This window comes from Coloeus monedula (assembly GCF_965178545.1).
Source record: "Coloeus monedula genome assembly, chromosome: 3".
Taxonomy (NCBI): Eukaryota; Metazoa; Chordata; class Aves; order Passeriformes; family Corvidae; genus Coloeus; species Coloeus monedula.
In genome coordinates, this window is record NC_138783.1 from 109,881,140 (window position 1) to 109,901,298 (window position 20,159).

Here is a 20,159-nt window from a genome sequence, read left to right on the forward strand (position 1 = left end):
AATTAGGGAAAGTATCCAGTGCTTAACTAATTTTTCCACATCGATACATATTAATGAGTACTGCACAGACTTCAGTGCTATTAGCTACTCTGCCATGACCTTTCTCTTTGACTGCTCTTCTGAGGCAAAAGTTCCTTTCAATGCCTTCATTTTTTGGTATGGTCTTGTTTCTGTTTCACGGAACAAACAAATCCACAACGTCACAAAATTTCTACAGCAGTGGGAATCACTGTTTTCTAGACAGTTTTCCTACCATGCACAACCCAATCCAACTAAGCTAATTTTTATTTAACACACATGATGCCACTTTATTAACTAAAATATCTGAAAACCAGTACTGAACAGCTTCACATATGATTTACTCATGCTGCTCAACACCTTGAATTATCTGTTTAAGTAATAATACCCAGCAGCTCTATTTCCTGCCTCACATGTACGAGAAATAGTTTTAGAAAAATGTTTTAAACTATGGTATGAAAAATCATGTGCCATTATGTGAGTCAAGTCTTGTACAGAATTCCTGCAGTTGTAGGACAAATTTAAAAATAAAACATGCAACTAAATCAGAGACCTTATTTTGTTCCCTAATCTTGCAGAACAAAAGTCATTTTTGCGGAGGGGAAACACAAGATCTATGCACTTTAAGGGAGCTTTTTCACATTCTTTAGAAAGTTGGAGTGATCAATAGGCCCTTCTGTAACACTGTGAAAGAGCTGTGCCCATAATGCTACTGAATCTCTCTGAGAATATGAGCACAATGACACTTTGACAATGGAATATAATTATACTGGTTTGTATCCTACAGGAAAAATAGAACTAGCCTTCATAACTGCCTGTGTCTCTGTCTTTCCTCTGTTTTGCAGCATTTAAGCTATTCATAATGTTTATGTTCCAACCAATCTAGGCAGTCAAGAATTCTGCTTAACAAATAATATGCTGTTTTGATTGTTTGTTTTTTTTTGTAAAGCTTTTAGAAAGAAAACAAAGACACAGCACAGTGGCATCCACAGCAGGACATATTAATTACAAATGTATTACAAGTAAACCTTAAACCAAAAGCTCCATTGATTTTTTTAGGGTCTTGGAAGTATACCTTCCATTAATCACAACTAAAAATACACTAAGGCACCCTGCATATATCATTGTAAACCAGAAGAAGGGTGCTGTTTTTCTGGCAATGGGGTAATTATGTCTTCTTCCTCAAACAGATTGAATGTCTTCACTGGATTGGCACTGCAGTAAGTCTTGAGATACAAAGGGCTCAAAGTTGCATCAGGTAAATTTATCATGTCATTGGAAAGTGCCTGTTAACTCGAACCTTTGAAAACTATAAAAAACCAAACATGGCTAGTCAATGGCTTGCCAAACAAATGTCTACTCATTTGTTATACATTCTTGCTGAAAATAACCTTTTTAAAAAGCTTTTTTAGGTTGTGACCTAAAACCACTGCCCTTTACCTAAGAGGTATGAAAAATGTTCAGAAGACTCTCCTCCACCATTTGCTATGCCTGTTGATTCGTTACTCACCCTATATTACAAACTTATCCAAAACCTGAATTTAAAAAATTCCCAAAGAAGCTGCAAGCTGAATTGTTTGTTCTCAGTTAACTGTCCTTCTTCAAAACCACAGTGATGGAAGAGATGGGGGAGACAAGAGAGAGTGCAAAACAGAGGAAGGACTGAAGATACTGGATGGAAACCACAAAGTGACTTTTCACCAGAAGCAGAAATTCCTTTCTAGAAGTAGAACAAAAGTAAAATCTAAGACAGGACTTTATTAAAATCTTAATGACTAGAAAGATTAGGGATTTAAGTATATGACAGTTTTATATATTATTTTTACGTACTTAGTGCTAAATAGAGATTAAAACACAAACTTTCTTGGTTTAGCTGACAGGGGTGTTGGCTGCAACTGCTGATCTTTATACAACACCAAAGGACCTGAAGGAAATCTAAGTAATTTATTTTAAAAGGAAACCACTCAAAAATCTGATATGTCAGGGAAAACAAGATTCCTGTTTTATCATGGATCAAATTCACCCTCCAATTTAAATAATGACTGAGGAAAGGAATTCACAAATTACATTGGTATGGAAAAAAACCAACTACCATACACTACACCATGGTCACAAGCCTTAAAATTAGTCTTAGAATTATGGGGTACTGTACAACTAACATGTGAGGAAAATGTGGAATTTGATGTAGGGTTTCCCCCCAGGTGCTGTAAGGGATTGAAAAATACTTAAGAGTATTCCATGTAATAACTCAACTGCATGTATATATTCTAGAATGCTCTGAATATTAAGTAGGCTGAAATGGTATCTCCAACATTTTCCAAACTCAGACAGCAAGTGAAACAATTTTATGCCAAAGAACATTACCTAAAAACACAAAAGATGCTGAAATAGATTTTTAAAAAATTAAAATCAGGAAATAGACTGAAATCAAGTGTTAATAGATACCTGTAGCTGCAATTTTTTTTTTGGTTTGGATACCAAAAAGGTATCTCAAAACATCAGGCTTTATCCTACTTATCTCACTGCTGTCTACTTTCATTGTCATTCCTGTGCTCATTCCAAAGACTCTATAAAAGACCTCACTGTCTCTATGTAAATTTTACAAATAAATTTTATCAAACAACTAAATTATTTAATCAGCTCATTCATCACATACATTATGGAGGAAGTTAATATTGTGGGAAGTATTACATGAGAAGCTGGTATTCTATGAAAAGTTCTCTATTCAGAGCTACGTGCAAGTCAGTAATTATTAAAGAAATACAGAGAACATAATGAAATAATTAAAAAAATAACTTGTCCAGAGAAGGCATAAAGACATCTGTTCATGAACATTGGCTCTCCAATGAGTTAAAGCTCAAAAAAATTCTGATTAGCATAAAACTGTTAGCAGTTACATTTTGGAATAAATTAGCACTAATTACCTAATAAATTAGGCAATTCTTCATTAAAGGAAAGTGGAGCAAAGGGAAAGGAAGTAGGAAGGGAAGAGTTGGGAAAAGAAGGCAAAGCAAAGGAAGAGATGATGATTAAGAACAAATGTTGAGGTTTAAGCAGGGCCATGTAGAGGACATGAGGAAGTGGGATTGAAGACATACCTCAAGCCTAGAGGCCCAGATGTGGGAAAGGCAGGGAAAAGCAATCACAGATGGAAGTTCTTTAAGGAAAGTTGTTGCTCCAGTTTCCAGTGGACAGTTTCCCAGGGAGAATGGAAGGGCTGATTATACTACTGACTCTATGGAAAGAAATCCTAATCCACTTCCACGAGAAAGAAGTTGGGTATCTTGTGATCAAGGTTAGAGGGCCCTGCCCCCAGTCAGGTGGAGAAGAGGGATAACTAGGATTACTGGACTGTGTGGATTCAAGGGCCTGGCACATTGGCCCCACACTGGGTACCAGAAAGGCCTGCTGTGTTTTAAACCCAGTTTGCAACTAAGCCCCACACAGCTGCTCACTCACTTCCCCCATCCCACCCACCCACCCACAGCCCAGGGGAATAGGTTTGGCATCTGTTAGCAGGTAGTGAGCAACTGTATTGTGCATCACTTGTTTTTCTTGGGGTTTATCTGTATGGTTTTCAGGCATTTTTTTCAAATCTGCATTATTATTTTTAGTAGTAGTATTAGTATATTTTTATCTCAACCTACAATTTTTTCCTTTTGATTCTCCTCCCTGTTCCACTGGGACGAGGAGGGAGTGTGGAGTGAGCAAGCAGTTGCATGGTGCTTAAGTTACCAGATAGGCTTAAACCATAACAAGTCATAAATTTTCTCTAACAAACATGAAGGGTAGAAATGTACTTCTATTTCCTAAGATTCATAAATACTCCAAATTTCAAGCAATGAATCCATAATAACAGCTCCAGCAAAATACATTATAAAAGAAGATGGAAACACAACAATTATTTGAGTTTCTTTAATACGCATATATTTTTTCTGTTTTCTAAAAGTGTCATGTAATAGATACATTTTCTCATTTTTTTGAGAAAAAATTACAAAGGGTAAAACCTTGGCTCAGGTAGACATCTCTGACTTTTCATTTTCTTTTGCAGACAAGTATGCACTTAGATTACACTTTTCATTTGAGGCTAGACTGTAAGATTATTACAGTAAGACAAGTTGGATGCTGTTTCTTACGCATTTTACAGTATTATTGCCTTATTATTATCAGTTCATATGGGAAATCTAGCAAACGAAACTATCAGCAGATGGGGAGAGAGAGAGAGAATAAATTAAAAGAGAAAAGGCACTGTAAAGACAGAGAATTCAAGGTTCAGCATGGCAGTTGACAAGAGATTTAAGGTTATATTAGGTGTACACAGGAAAGATCAGCTTACAATAAAACTAGCAGACGCAGAAGTCCTTCTTACTTTCAGGACAGGTAAATAACTGAGATCTTATCTTGGGACAAGACCTTTGACTCCAGGAGGGATAGGAAACCTGGACTGCAGAGCCTGGAAGGGAGCTGCACTGCATTCAGCTGTGTCCCCAGCGTGCAGGGCTATGGAACAAAGAGGCAGAGGTGCACTGCAGTTTGGCTGGGACCTTAAGATTGCTGACTGACAGCTGAAAAAGTTAAAAGACAAGGTACAATCCAGAAAGGCAGAAGGACATAAACCATGAATTTTATATAACTTTTTCAAGTAATTGTCTCCAGTTCAGTTTGTAAATCTGTAAATTTTGCTGAATAGATGTCAGTATGAAAGAAATAAAAACTTAGTTGGCTCACAGATGTTACCCTTACTAAGACTTTAAAGAATCACCCTTCCCTTGCAGTCAAAATATTTGATGTCTCACTCCGTGAAACAATAAAGAAATATTGAACTAATCTCAACAGATCTTTTAAGACAGTTTTAATAAAAAAGGACTACAAATACTTGTTCTTGCTCCGCTAAATATATTAAAAGTTCAATTTCTCTCCCCAACATCCTTGCTTCTGGTTTGTTCAATTCTGTTGGGAAGTTCATCAAAGTGACTGACATTTTCTTTCACTGATGCTGGATTACTATTATAGCAGAAAAGGATATTGTCCCAGCCAAGAGGGAAGAAAGATGCACCAGGCATTGTTTAATCAGGCCTTAGGTTCATGGACTCACGGGAAGCATAAAACAATAACTTGCCAGCCATGCCATCCTTTCTCCCTTCAGCATTCTTTTCCCTTTCAGAATATGGATGCATTCCTTCTGCTGCAGCTGAAACTCTGTGTTGGTCAGTTGGAGGTCAAACAGTGCACAACCACTTTGCTTCCTTACTGTTAGGGATCCAATCTGTTTCCCAGGCTTTATGGTAGACATCTCTTTTTTTGCTCTCTAACTTAATTTTTCAGGGAATTACATAGAGGAGTAACTGATGAGAACAAGTATTTTAGAAATGACTGCTACTGACCAACTGAGAGGAAGGTGTACAACCTTTCTCTAAAGAAGCCATGTTCTTCTCCCAGTCAGGGAACCAAATGTTCCTGTGCCTTTCAACAGAGGAACAATCACAGCAGGCCCAGAACACCCAACACTACCCTTAAAGAGGGATCTAGGGGCAGATCCTACCAATTGTCTGAAGGCAGTTCGTGTCTTTGGACAGGACACACACTCCTGGAGTAAAAGTTCCATATACACACCCAGAAGTTAGGGAATGATACCAGACCTTCCTGGGACTTCAGTGCTTCTAAAGGTGTATTTTCCCCTCAGCACAGTCATTCTATTTTTCTAGTGTCATTACAGAGAAGAACATTTGGGCATCCCCAAGTTTCCAAGGAATACTGTGTTATTTCCATTCTAAAATAAACCAGACCATCCCATTGTAGGGGCCATACTTATCCAGAAGAGAAATACTGATGCATTGACACACACGATTATGTTAGTATATCTAAGCTGTTTCCTTAGCTCCCAGAGACTCACCTCTAAATTAAAGTAATAAATGTGTAATTTAAAATATTTTAAGAACAAAATTTCTTTTTAGGTAAGCAGTGGGTGTTCAATGTTGGCAGCTACTGCATTTCTTTTAAACAATACAAAGCTTACAGGAATACACAAAACAAATCTGGCATCTCTCTTTTTCACCAGTTTAATCTAGTTAGAGAATGTCATTGAAGCATTTCTTATTTTGCAGCATATGATGTTCAAGGCCATTAAGGACTGGAAGACTGGCAATGGGATCAAAAGAAACCTTCTAGAAGTGGGAATGAACATACACTCAGAAAGTTCCTACAAGGTTTGAAGAATGAGATATGAATTCAGAGTCAAGGACAGGGGCTCTTTTGACAGGACAGCCAGCTTCATGTAATCTAAAAATTGACCACAATGAAGTTATTTTTTTTCAAGTATAAATAAAATTTTGTTTCCCACTCTGCAAAGAGAGCTATAAAGAAAACTACCATAAACTAAAAACTAATTTTACTTATAGTCTTATCTCAGATGTAACTTTCAGTAGAAGATGGAACATTAAGTATAGTTACATGTTCCAGAACACTTGTATTGTTTTAATTTACGGTATTTAGGTATTTTTTGAGGCTCTAGTGGGTAGAGTCTTATAACAGCATTTTTAAACACTAGGAGCTGAAAAGATTAAAATGCAGGGTTTTCGAAAGGAAGAGGCAGCCCACTTACCAGTGGAGAAACACAAACTGTATCTAGCAGGTGCTACAACTTTGGCTAAAATTCTCATTTAATAGAGGAATAGTTTAACAGCAGACTGTTCCATGAATATTTGTTATTCAAGTAACTTATTTTTCTACACATTATTGTTATTAGAAAACAGAAAAAATGTAGTATCTTCAGTCTTGATGAAAATAACAAGCTTTAGTGCAAAACCTCAGAGAGCAGAGAAAGATTCTAAAATTTTTGCCTTGTGTCTTACTCATGTTCTGAGTCCTAGAGAACAGCTTAATTATTACACAAAGAAATACAGGATACTGCATGTACTGTGTTTCCTCACATATGAAGATGTCATTTCTGAGTTAGGATTCTCCTCATTGACAGATATGCTTTAGCAGTACTTCTTTCATCAGCTTAGAGCTTAAATCCTGTCTACACAGAATATATGAGGTATTTAAAGGATAAGTGGAATTTCAAAATTTTACTTTGGAATCCCTTCAAGTACATAATCTCATCTCTGAGAATAAATAAAACAGACAAACCTCTTCTTCTGTCTATACTTGTAATAGGCAAATAGTCAAGCTTCTAAATAGGTGCAACTGTAATCAAACAAGACAAAGCAACAGTAATTTTCATGAATAAGAAAACAAAAAAGATCAAACCCCCTGATTATAAAGCACTGCTATTACTTGAATTACAAATGTTATCTAAACAAGAGACAATCTAGATCAGTTCTCCTCTGACTAGGATGTGAAACAGGCAAATTTGACATGTTATTTGCACAAAAGCTTTAGAACAAAACTCAGTTTGACTCTACACCATGGCTCACTTGGTAGCTCCATTTCTGTGTTTGCAAAGTGGTGGCACTGCCCACCGAAGCAGAGAAAGTACCTTAACTTGGACAACTGGGTAAACTACGTCATTGTGGCATATCATCCAGTTTGTTTGATTTGACTTCACCTATGGAGGAAGTGCAAAAGAGTTCTGGCATTTCTTGTCATGCTTCTCTTCCCACTAATTCTTGTATTTTTTTTGTCTTTCATTGAGGTCTTGATTAGGAACTACCTGACTATTATTTTAATTTTAACAAAAAATACAAAGGAATGATGAAAGAGAAGTGGGGCATCATGAATATGTAAATAAATAAGTAATGGAAGTATGTACTTAGTCTTTATCAGTGAGAAGTCATCCTCAAGAACAAACACAATTTGGCAGCCAAATAAAAACTAAACTTTTAATATATCTGAGATAGCACTGCTTGCAAACATTTTTTTTTTCAAATATCTTTTCATTGATTCAACTGAACCTTTAGTACTGACTGTTAGTGGACGACTCACCCTCCATCCTAAAGAGTCACAAACATTTAATCAAACACACTGCATTTTTTGGCACACACACAGTCACTTCTTGTCACCTTGTTACATGGAATAGTTAAATTAAGTAAATAATTATTTTAAATATTGCCATTTAAATCTGTAGCAATGGTAAAATCTATGCCACCACATCTGAGCTGGCTGGTGATCATTTTCACTTGGTGAAAAGTAAAGGTCAGTATTTATTTATTCAGAATGAAGGTTACTCCATTAACTGCTGTTCTGTGTCAAAGCCCAGCTGAGCAGGAGGACTTCACTGCATGCACTACAACCCAGAACTGTTCTGGCACTTCCCCTACAACCACTGTTCAAATTCCCAACAAGCTTGTTTGCAGTAAATGGGATACTAATTTAAAGGACTTGCTTAAAAGAGCGAATATACCCCCTCTGCTTGAGCTCAGGCAGGAGTGTAAAACAGATTCTTCCACTTTTTTTCCCACCTGGAAAAGTCAAGCATAACTTTAGAGACTGAAAATCTGCCTGTAAAACTACATGGCTAAAAGGATACAGTTTTCCAATGCAGTCCATTCCTTGCCTTCCATTTTTTTATATATCAAGATATATTGCTCATTATCTAAATATGAGAAATTGGTTTCTATTAAAAACCAACAAAACAAACAAACAAACCCAACAATTTTTCCTTAAAAGCACAATTTCCACTTGAACTACGACTAAAAATCAGTAGTCTGCTACAGAGCAATTGTCTGTATGTAAAAATTTAAGACATTCAGATGAAATCATAGGAAAAAAAAGCACGAAGAGGACAGTATTTTCATGGGAATAGCAGAACATTATAAGACACAGTGAAACAGCAGGAAATGAGGACATTCAAAGAAAACTTCTATTTCTTTTGACAAATTCAAATTTACATGTATGGAAGCCCTGCTAGCCTGAAAACAGACCACCCAGGATGAGCTGTGAGTGTGGCACTACCATTGCACAAGGTTGAAGTAATCCTGATCTCTGTGACTGCCTTTCTCTTACTGCTGGACAGACCAGTCTGCTCCTCATTTCACAGCCATTCTAGTTCACACCTCACATAAGTCATGAGGTCCATTTTCAGATTTTATGAATGGCCAAAAGCATGTTATAGTTGGGTGTTACATTATCTGATGATATATGCCCATTACTGTAGCACTCTTTAAAAACTCAGGTTTTATTCCCCCACATTGGTACCAATATTGTGATCTGGTATACTCAGGATGTTGGGAAGAAGGAAAAAAAAAGGAAAAAGGATCTTTATTTGTTTTTTCTGTTTATATTTTTGTTCTCTTTCTCTTGGAGTGCTTCTAATGTAAATAATGTATGCAGGTAACATATCTATTGCATAATTTTCTTACATTGAAAATAATAGAAATTTTCCATTTTTCTTTCTCCACAGCTCATCAAACCACACGTAACTGTTTATGTGGCAAATAAATGAAATGATAACTGGTCACAATATTAGAAGACCTCTTGAATAGATCCTGAGTTGATATTTCTATGAGTTCTGCACATTATTTTCTGTAAACATGTTCAACAGATTTGTTATGTTTAACATAGGAAGTTGCTGTGTTTAAACTACCAGCAGGTAGCATGCACATGCACCTTAAATCACCACAACTAATTATGGTAGGTTACCACAAATGATTGGAATATGCTTCTTTTGTAATATCTGGCTATAAATTAAATAGAATCTCAAAGGAATTTATGTAACAACTTGAATTTGTGAATATGGATCTCTTTTAATAATTAAGAAAAATAGCAACATAAGATGAATTTCTCTTTAAAAGCATAATTAAAAATTGACTGTAGTAAAGTGAATAAGGAAGAAATAATGAACTTTTAGCTTGCATTTTCATTGCATTTTTCGTGTTAACAACATATGAATGGCTCCAGAAATCTGTTTATCTATATATATACACATACACATATATATATATATATGACTGATAATGTAAGGTTTAATTTTAATCTTAATTGTTTGCATGCCATTCTTATAAAAACAGTGTAGAGAGTAGCCCTCAGCCTAAAACTATTCAGAGGAAACAGATGACCACCAACCAGTCTAGAAACACACAACAGTAGCCTGAAGACGTGGAATAAACCAGCACCCAAGAGGTACCACCCATCTGAACAAGGTAGAACAGAGTGGTTGTCACATATGAAAAGAAGAAATAATGGAAATATGGAAAACCATATGCAATACCAGAGCTTGGGGAAGATGGTGTTGGCTTCCTGAATCGAAGCCCCCATAGCTCAGCCTCAAAGACTCAGAACAGCAGCCATCAGGGCTCAGAGTGTGACATGGAACTCACAGTATCATATACTGAAGGCTTGCCCAGTGGAATTCCACATGTGCACTGCAGATTTTGCCATCTTCCAAAATTAGAACCAGTTTCTGAAACTGAGAAAAGATTATCCCCAAAGACATACCCGAATTCATAAATCAAGGGACCAATAGAGAATAGACATGGGACAATTCTATTTTTCCTTTCAAAAGTTCCATCCAACAACTTTTAAAAGAAAACTTCGACGTGAAGGAGTCTTAGAAAAAGACTTAGAGTCTTTAAAGACTTCATCTTTTTTAGAAGAATTCTGGGCAATACCCCCACTGCAGATGGCACCACCTTGTCCCTGCTTTCTGCAGATACAACAGTATCTCCAGGATCAGTGATGAAGTTTTGAGCCATGCAAGCCCTCACACCTTAAGTGCCCTGGGTACACAAAGAAGAACCCCTGTAGCATGGGCACCCTCTGATTTGCCTAGGCGAGTTTCCAGTGGCTGGTCCTGAACAGCCTGCAGGCCCACACATCATTCCTGCCAGGATTAATGCATAAGGGGACACAGCATCTGACTCAGCACACTCTTCTCAGAATTACTGGGCCTTCGGGAAGCAGCTATGCAAATATCAGCGCAATATATGGATCGTGTACGGGCAAGATGTATATAACACTGAGAGGTTACTGCAGGTTACACAATGCATGGGCTCACACAATTCATGAAAGTCACTCAACTGCTGCTATGAATGTTAATCAGATATTCAGTCTCCAATCCACATCAGGACTAATTAAAAAGTGCTATTTACTGTAGAGTGTAGGCTTGCTCAGGCAACTGCCTGACATTAATCAGTCCTTGAATGCTGGAATTTAAACCAAAAAAATGCAAAAAAAATTATGAGCAACGCCAGTTTTGTTTAGTGTTACACACTACTATATCAATGAGCAATAAATGAGCCTTTATTCAAAGATACTTACAAAATAAACAACTGGTTTTCAGGAGTTCATTACTGCTTTCAAAATTTTCTGTTATCGTCAAAGTCAGGAATTTTTTCATGAAAGTTCTAGGAAATGTGGCTGGTTTACTGCTACTAAATTATTTAAGCTCCATAGAAAGACAGATATTATGATCTGGGGACAATTGTCACCTTGAGATTTTCATTTTTCCTGCAATGGAAAAAAATTTTGTGCAAATTCTGAAGTATTTACAGCAGTTTTAATAATTTTCTTGAGTAGTGTGGTATTTCTAGTCTAAAGCTCTTTTGTATGAGGACAAGTATTTTAACAGGGTCTATAGCAAAATGACAAGGGGTAATAATTTTAACCTAAAAGAAGGAACAGTTAGACTAGATTCAAGGAAGATTTTCATTTACATTTATGGTGGTAAAACACCGGAACAGGTTACCCAGAGATGTGATGGATGCCCCATCTCTGGAAACATTCAAGGTCAGACTGGACAGGGCCCTGAGACACATGGTCTATGGAAGATATCCCTGGTTGGACCTAGACGTCCTTTGAAGATCCCTTCCAACCCAAATCATTCTATGATCCTACAGCACTGGAACAACCTGAACATAAGTCTCATCCTTGGAGTTCTGCTATAACAGCGTCCTGGTTTCAGCTGGGATAGAGTTAATTAATTTCTACTCAGTAGCTGTTACAGTGCTGTGTTTTGGATTAGGAATGAGAATGGGGTTGATCACACACTGATGTTTTGGTTTTGTGCTAAGTCATGTTTATTCTAAGTCAAAGACTTTTCTTTTTGCCTCATGGTCTGCCAGTGAGAAGGTCAGCAAAAGAAACCGGGAGCGAGCATAGCTGGAACAGGGGACCCAGAAAGCCAATTGTGTCCTGGGCTGCACCTAAAGCAGTGTGGGCAGCAGGTCAAGGGAGGTGCCAAAGAGGTATTCCACACCACAGAACGTCATGCCCAGTATATAAACTGGGGGGAGTTATCCAGAAGGGTGGTTGATCTGGGTTCAGGAAGATGGGATCTTTACAGGACTTTCATGTGCTGTAATTCTAAATAAAGTTTGTGGAAACATGAACACATATTTTAAATAGATTCAATGCTTATTATTTTTCAGTTCCATTCAAAAGAATAAAAATTTGTGCAATAACGAATCAGAAATAGTTTGTAGAATGCATAAAAATGATCATAAAATAAAAAATTAAAAGACCAAAAATAGATTATATAATGAGCGCTATTGCAGAACCACAACTGTTTCCTACTTTAAAATCCTGTTTTGTGTGCTTTTAATTAGCTCAAATGAATCTACAATAAATTGAAAAGGTATCAGTAATCAACTATGCATTTTAATTTTATTTTTTCTTTACTAATAATAATAGCTTACTATTCATTCAAATATGTGTTCTCCTCACTACATTTCGTGGTTCACTGACATTTCAGGAAAACTATTACAAGAGTTCCAGTGAAAAGTAACTTGATTTTGAGTTGACTGCAAATCATTTAAAACTCATACATTTAAATGCATGGGAACCAAATCTTTTGCAGTAATCTACCTTATGTTAATTAAGTCCTCCTTTAAATGACCATAATGTTTATAATCAAAGCTCACAATTTTCAAAATGGAATGGTCCATATGTGCTGCCTCAGCTAAAAAATTATACTGGGTATACTTCTATTTAGACCACTATGAGATCATATAGTGCTTCAGACTCTTAAAGCGTCTGTCTCTATGTACAATCTTAAGATCTCCTTAATGTCCACGTGATTTCACATCCATGCAGAAAGCATGGTAAGACTCACTTCATGGAAAGTGGAGAATGGATAACTTTCTGCTATAGCAGAGTAGAATCCAGAAACCAGAAGAACAAGGGGCTGGTCAGTCGTCCTCCAAGAAAAAACAACCTTAAAGATCATCTATTTCCAACCCCCCTGCTGTGGACAAGGATACCTTTCATTAGAACAGGTTGCTCAGAACCCAATTCAACTTGGCTTTGAACACTTGCAGGGATGAGCCATCCACAACTTCTCTGGGAAACTTGTTCCAGTGCTTCACCACCCTCACAGTAGTTTTTTTTTTTCCTAATATCTAATGTAAATCTACCCTATTTCAGCTTAAAGCCATTCCCCCCTTGTCCTATCATTACGTGCCCTTGTGAAAAGCCCCTCTCCAGCTTTCCTCTAGGCTCCCTTCAGGTACTGGAAGGCCACAATTAGGTCATCCCACAGCCTTTTCTATTCCAGGCTGAACAATTCTCTTAGCCTTTCATTGTGGGAGAGGTGCTCCACCCCTCTGATCATCTTGGTGGCCTCCTTTGGACTCCCTCCAATAGGTCCATGTCCTTCCTGTGCTGGGACCCCAGAGCTGGACGCAGCACTGCAGGTGGGGTCTCACCAGAGCAGAGGGGAAGAATCCACTCTCTTGTCCTGCTGGCCACAGTGCTTTGGATGCAGCCCAGGACATGTTTGGCTGTTTGGGCTTCAAATGCACACCATCAGCTCATGTCCAGCCTCTCACCCACCAGCACCCCCAAATCCTTCTCAACAGGGCTGCTCTTGATTTGTTCATCCCCAGCCTCGATTGACATGAGGGGTTGCCCCAACACAGCTGCAGCACCTTGCACTTGGACCTGTTAAATTTCATGAGATTCCTTGGTCCCACTTCTCAGGATTGTCCAGGTCTACCTGAATGGAATCCTGATCCTCAGGTGTGTCAACTGCACCGCTCAGCTTGAGGCCATCTGCAAGTTTGCTGAGGGTGCACTTGATCCCTTTGTCTGTGTCTATAATGGAGATATTCAGTATCACTGGTCTACAAAAAGAAGCAGGAGGGGCCTGGGATAACAACAGCATGTGGCCACTACTCATGCAGGAGGATGTGGTTCTTCACCCAGTAGTTAGTAAAGCTGTGGAACCTGTTGTCAACAGGAGGCTGCAGATGCTAAATCTGACTTGAATTCAAAGAGTTACTAAGTTCACAGAAGAGAAACTCACTGAAGCTTATTAAGCACCAAAAGCAAGTGGTGGATCAGAAAGTCCTTGAGTTGCAACTGTTGGAGACTGTCAGGTTATGGGGAAAAAAACAAATAATGATGTGCTTGCTCTCCTGATATATGTTTTCTTAATCTTCTGCTTTTGGACATTGCTGAAGGCAGGATACCCAGAACAATAACCTTTGTTTTTCCATATGGCTTTTCTATATTTGTAAAGACCTTTTCTATGTTTGTAAATGAAATCTGCAGCTGACTGTAGTTTTTAGCTATGGGTCCTGACGTGGTTTTGGCATGGCACACCTTACTGTGTCCTTCAAAATGCCTTCTAGGATGACACATTTAGGGACCATATGTAGCTTTTTCAGTACATATATTACAGTACCCCAGCAAAATCCATCTTGAATACTGCATTCACTTTGACAAACATCTAATCTGTCAGAACTTCTAACATTATCACATTTCTTTCTAATTTCTCAACATCTTCTGCAAGTGAAAGAAATTGAGAAAATTTCTTATTTTGAGTTTTTTAAATCAGTAGTTTTCAAATAGGCAACCAAATTAAAATAAAGTTTCACTGCTATATCTTCAATATACACCAGAGTAACCCATTTTAACATTCTAGTTATTTTGCCTAATGGAGCCAAAATGTAGCCCTTTAAAAAAAAAAAAAAATTCTTAGCTTACTAAATATGAAACTGTAACATGAAAATGACATCTTAGAATCTGAGTATTCTCAAATCTGTAATACTAAACACTCAGAAATTATAAATATTCACATTTACATAACCATTTGAAAATCTTTTACAGCAAACTACTGTGCCAACCTCCTTCTTGAAAGCAGGAAGTTAAAACTTGAGGTATTAAGGAGCTGAAAATAGTCAAGGATGAAAACCCTAAGTTTTCATGGCATCCCTCTGATGCCATGAAGATTTTTTGCCTTTTCTTTTATACCCCTGTTATACCTGGTTTACAACTTCTGTATTCTTAGTGCTTTTGCCTACAGTATTGGACTTTGTTTGTCAAGCTAAGAGACTAAACATTTTAGAAGCTTTGTAGCTAGGGATCAGTGTGCCCCAGACCCCAAGGTCCTCTCCAGAACACATTCTGTAAACCAAGATAGAACCATCCAGGGGAAGGTTCCTTGGGGAGGGGGGCTCACTTGAGCCTCTCATTGGGGAATCTTTGATAGATGTGCTAATTAGTAAAACCTATAATATATACCAGATCTTTTGGGGTGGGCATTTGACCTGGACGTGTGCACCTAAGGATCCTTAAAATAAATACCAAGGTAAAATCCCTTTTCCCCTTCTAACTGTGTATGACTCTTGATTTTAAGACCAGGAAAAGGCATCACCTCCCATCCTGGAATTACCTCAAATATGGTATCTGAGTATCTGTTCTATTCAACAATCATTCAGAGAGAAGGAGACTATGAAAGAGGTTTGTTTCATTCACCGTATGAGTTCTAACAAATTAGTATTACCTATTATGAGGCTTTGAAGAATATAATTATAAATTTCAACTGTTTGTGCCAACGCCTCTTGAAGACAAACTTCCCTTACAGCTACTAATTGGCAATATCAAAGTGCTTCAGAAGAAAGCAAACTCATCCCTTCTACACAAAAGCACTCTCCCCCTCCAGAAACCACCTACATATCACAGTGCTCATCAATCAGTGGAAAAGAAATATATTTTAACTTCTACAAGAAACAGCCCACCAACATGCAAAAGCCAAACAAAACAAAAAAAGAAAAAGGCGTAGGAAAAAAAGGACCAAGGAGAGTTTGGAAATTACTACAACAGAGGAGGCTCTCCTGGGCACAATGTGATACCCTTCTGACAGATAATCCACTAATGGAAGGATAGTGTACTTACAGTACTTACAGGCATGGTGCTACAACATTATAAGACAAATGTTTATCAGTCTTTATTAGTATTAGCATTTTCTAGTAAGCCTCTAGTAACCTCTCTGACTTCAGAGAGTACAACCATATTTTCCTACGCTCAGAAATGTGCACAAGTAGTCATCACCATCTTGAGAAGTCCAAAATCTAATTTCAAATAACATGTGGGTTTCCTGCTGGCTTATTTTTCTTTGATGGAAGCATATGTTCCTGAAGGTCAAGCTTTGTCCTTATGTTCCTGTCAGTACTGAGAATACTGTTTGCAAGTAAGAGGCCTACTGTGATGACGACAATGATTCCAAGCCAGATGCATGAAGGATCCTACCTCAGTAACTGCAAGAAATCAGGATGTTTTTTCTTGCATAGGAACTCACCCCAGTTTGAAGTCCAAAGCTTGCATAAAATATTTGTATGAGAGTTACTTTTTAAGCAAATGTATAGCAATATCTTAAAGTATTTCACTCATATCTGAAGACACTAATATAGTCTCACTGATTTTTCTCTCATTTTCTACTATGCTTAATGGCTTAAACATTGTTATGAAGGACTTTTGGCCCATTATGGTAAAACTGTATAAAGAAGCTGCAAAGACCAAAGTCCAGCCCTACCAGAACATGCTTCCTGACTGGAACTTTGGACTGTGAGTTAAGCACCTAATTGGAACTTGAGATAAGATAAAGGTGATGTTATTGTTCAATTATCTCAGGTCTAGGGAGAAGTAAACAAGGCTGAGGGAGAAGAATCTATCCACAAAGAAAGCCAAACCCAGGAGCTGCCCTGAAAATCAGCTGTGGCTGAGTTCACAGTAGGGGAAGCCAAAACCCACAGACTGAGGCCAGGCTTGTGCAGACTCCCCTGCAGCCAAGGCAGGAGAAGGAGAGTTTTGGGGATGTGGTGTATATAACCTCTGGTCAAAGGCAGTGAACACCCATCCCTCCCTTACACGAACTATCTCAGTTATAAAATTCACCACTCCAGGAAGGCCACATCCACAGGACAGTCCCATGAGAGGCACCTGAGCAGGTGCCATAAACCATCAAAGATTCCCAAAGCATCCCCCAGACCCATACCTGAGGACTTGCACCAGAGCACTGCACATGATGCAAAGTGATGCAACAGACCCAGAATCAGTTGCAAGAGACTGTGTCAAACTTCTCCCCTGAGGAGGCACCTGAGCATTCCCACCTCGCCTGAACATATATTAATCCATTGAACTCCAAGTTTTGCAGGGTCCTCACCACAGAGAAGACCAGAAAAAGAGGATCAACAGGATGCTGTCAGGATCCATGGAGTGGTGACACTTTCTACTTAATCTGTCTCTGTCACTCTCTTTTCCTCCCCCTCACCACCTCTTTTTCCATTGCCTTCTATCTATCTCTCTCTCTCTACCTCACATATACTGTTAAATATAATCCATTCTATTGACTTCAGCATGTTGTCTCCTTTGCACTTGAATATGGGCAGAGGCCAAAATAATTTTAATAACCGGATCTTAACAACCTAGAAAAGTTTTGACCCTGTAAAGGATGCTACACTTGTTTAACTATATAATTTCCTGTAGAGAAAGGACTGTACCTGCCTTTAGAACTAGATACCACAACAAATATTATTTTTCAGTTTGGTAGACAAAATAATGCCAAGGTTTTATACTATTTTCAATAGTAAGGGCTTATCATAAGCTTCTATGTTGTTTGTACATTGCTTCTGCCTAAAGTTCTCCCAAATATATCCCACATCCTACAGCTACTTCATTGTGCCTTAATGACATAATATAAACTTAATTCACTGCACAGATAAATTAAATATTATTCACTTTCCTCCTTTTTGATTCAGCTTTTTTTTTTTTGTGTTGCTTGCTTTTTGACTGAAAAAAACTCCATACTATTTTTATCGGATATAACTGTTTAATAGAGATATAAACTGAAGCCTGAAACGGTTTTTTGGTCTGATTTTTTTTTCAAATGTTTGCCAACTTCTTAGTAGTGCTACTAAAAGAAGACAGCATTGTCTCATTCTTAAGTTTACTGAGAGTAGATTCAAAAAGCAATGATGAATTAAATAAAAATTCAAAATGCCCAATTTCACAGATGTTTCCTTACCTTAAATTCACATTTTTATGGTAAGACATTAAAATGCACATAATATCTGTTTATGTCTTATACTACAGCATTAAGACCCACCAGGGTATATTTTGGAAGAATGTAAGTCTACATCTCAGATACACTGAAAGCCTTCTTGGGTCATCAACATGTGTAGTGTGCATTAAAGGACTACTGAAACACATGCCAGACAGCCCTCATAGCATTAAAATATATTAGAGGAAAAGTAGGTTAAACACACACAAAGCTACACTTCTATTACTAAGGCCAATTCCCATATCACTTGAAAATAGCATAATATCTTTTCAGGTCAAGTTTCATTTTATAAATGGAAAGTGAAACCTACCCTATTCTCAATGGAGTGCTCTTCTGAAGATAACACAAATTCACCCTCACATTTTTTACTTCAAGACTATGATGGCCATATAACCTGAATCTGTAAATTATATAGCAAAGTCTCAATATGTATGGGTATCTTAATACCATTTTTATGCACTTAACAGAGTTTATAAGCTGTGTGTTTGGTTCCCTGGCAGAGGACTATGTGGATAAAATAGAAATGCATTGAATTGTAGAAACCCCACCTTCAGGGGATACAGATGATTCAAAAGCTCCACACTAATGTCTTCTCCCACCAGATACCTGCCATAGCCTGGTCCCCAGACCTTGAACTGAGCTGCCTCAGCAGCTGGGCATCTCAGACTCCTAATCTGGCAACTCTCTTTTTAGATAACAGAATAGAGAACTAAAAAAATTTAAAAATACCGGTGGTTCTGCAGATAAAAGAAAAATATTTTAGGGGTTACCACAAAAAAGTGGGAAGGGAATGAATTGTGTGTAAATAAACTGAAGAATTGCATGGTGAAGAATTTTAAAATCATTGAAAACTGAGTATGGCAAGGGCTTTTAAAATTAAAAGTGGTCTTGGATCATTTTCTTCCAACATTTCTTCAAATTTCTGAGAAAGTATATATATCTTAATGCTCCAAGTATTGTTTCTTCCTCTGTTCCCATCCATGACAGTTTATGAAGCAAATATCCATTATATGAATACTCTGCTTCCCAGTAATTCAAAATGGTTTAAAATTCCTTCTGTGTAAAACCTGGAGGTAACTAGGCCTTCAAATTCAGGCCTTAAAATATTCAGCAAACTGAAATTATGAATATTTTTGACTAGGTGAGGAGAAAGGAATTTTCCCTATTGTTTGGCTGAATCAAATGCTACTTGTGACAGTGATAACGCTTCTTAGAAAAATATCTGAAGAATATCCTTCAGCCTTCTCCTATGCACTGCAGTTACTGTCAGATTGGCCTGTTTGTAACTTCTTAACCTAAAAAGTTAACTGAACAGTAAACAGCTACAAAGACCATTTGTAGGCTTGCCTCATTTTTTTTTTTTTAAGACACAATAAAATTATAAAAGTCAGTTGATTAAGAAATGATACAGAACACAATGGTCTGTTCTTTTTAAGTGCAAGGTGGTGGTGGTGCTGTTGTTGATGTAGTACAAAGTCTGCAGCAGGTATGGAGTATTTGTGCCAGTATGAGGGACCTCTGTTTTCCCTTAACTTGTGCAGTTGTCATACTCTACAAGTTGTCACCATACACTAGACAATTTTCAGTAGCAACAAATCTTTTGAGAACAGAATGAGAAGCAGTTCTTTTTTACTCAGCATGTTGTGGCCTACTGAACAAACCCAAGAGATGTGAGAAGGTCTCAGAAAACAGTCTTTGGCCTTTTTTTTTTTAACTTAAAGTCCTTTAATATTTCATTAAGAATAAAAAAGTGTGGTTTACACACATACATGTGAAGTAGTTTATGAGTGGTTGTCTATGCCATATACGACATTAAATCCACTCACTTGAAATGCACTGTGACACTGCCAGGAAAATGTCACATCTTTCTAAATCAGTCAGTATAAAACACTTGTGGATCAATCACCCCCGAATCATGATT

The 20,159-nt window shown here is 37.6% G+C and overlaps 1 protein-coding gene across 5 annotated transcripts in view; it reads right to left on the bottom strand.

Annotated features, from left to right (window-relative positions):
* DMD (dystrophin) overlaps nt 1-20,159 on the bottom strand; it is a 999,626-nt gene that overhangs the window by 807,455 nt on the left and 172,012 nt on the right. The gene's annotated exons all lie outside the window — the stretch shown is intronic.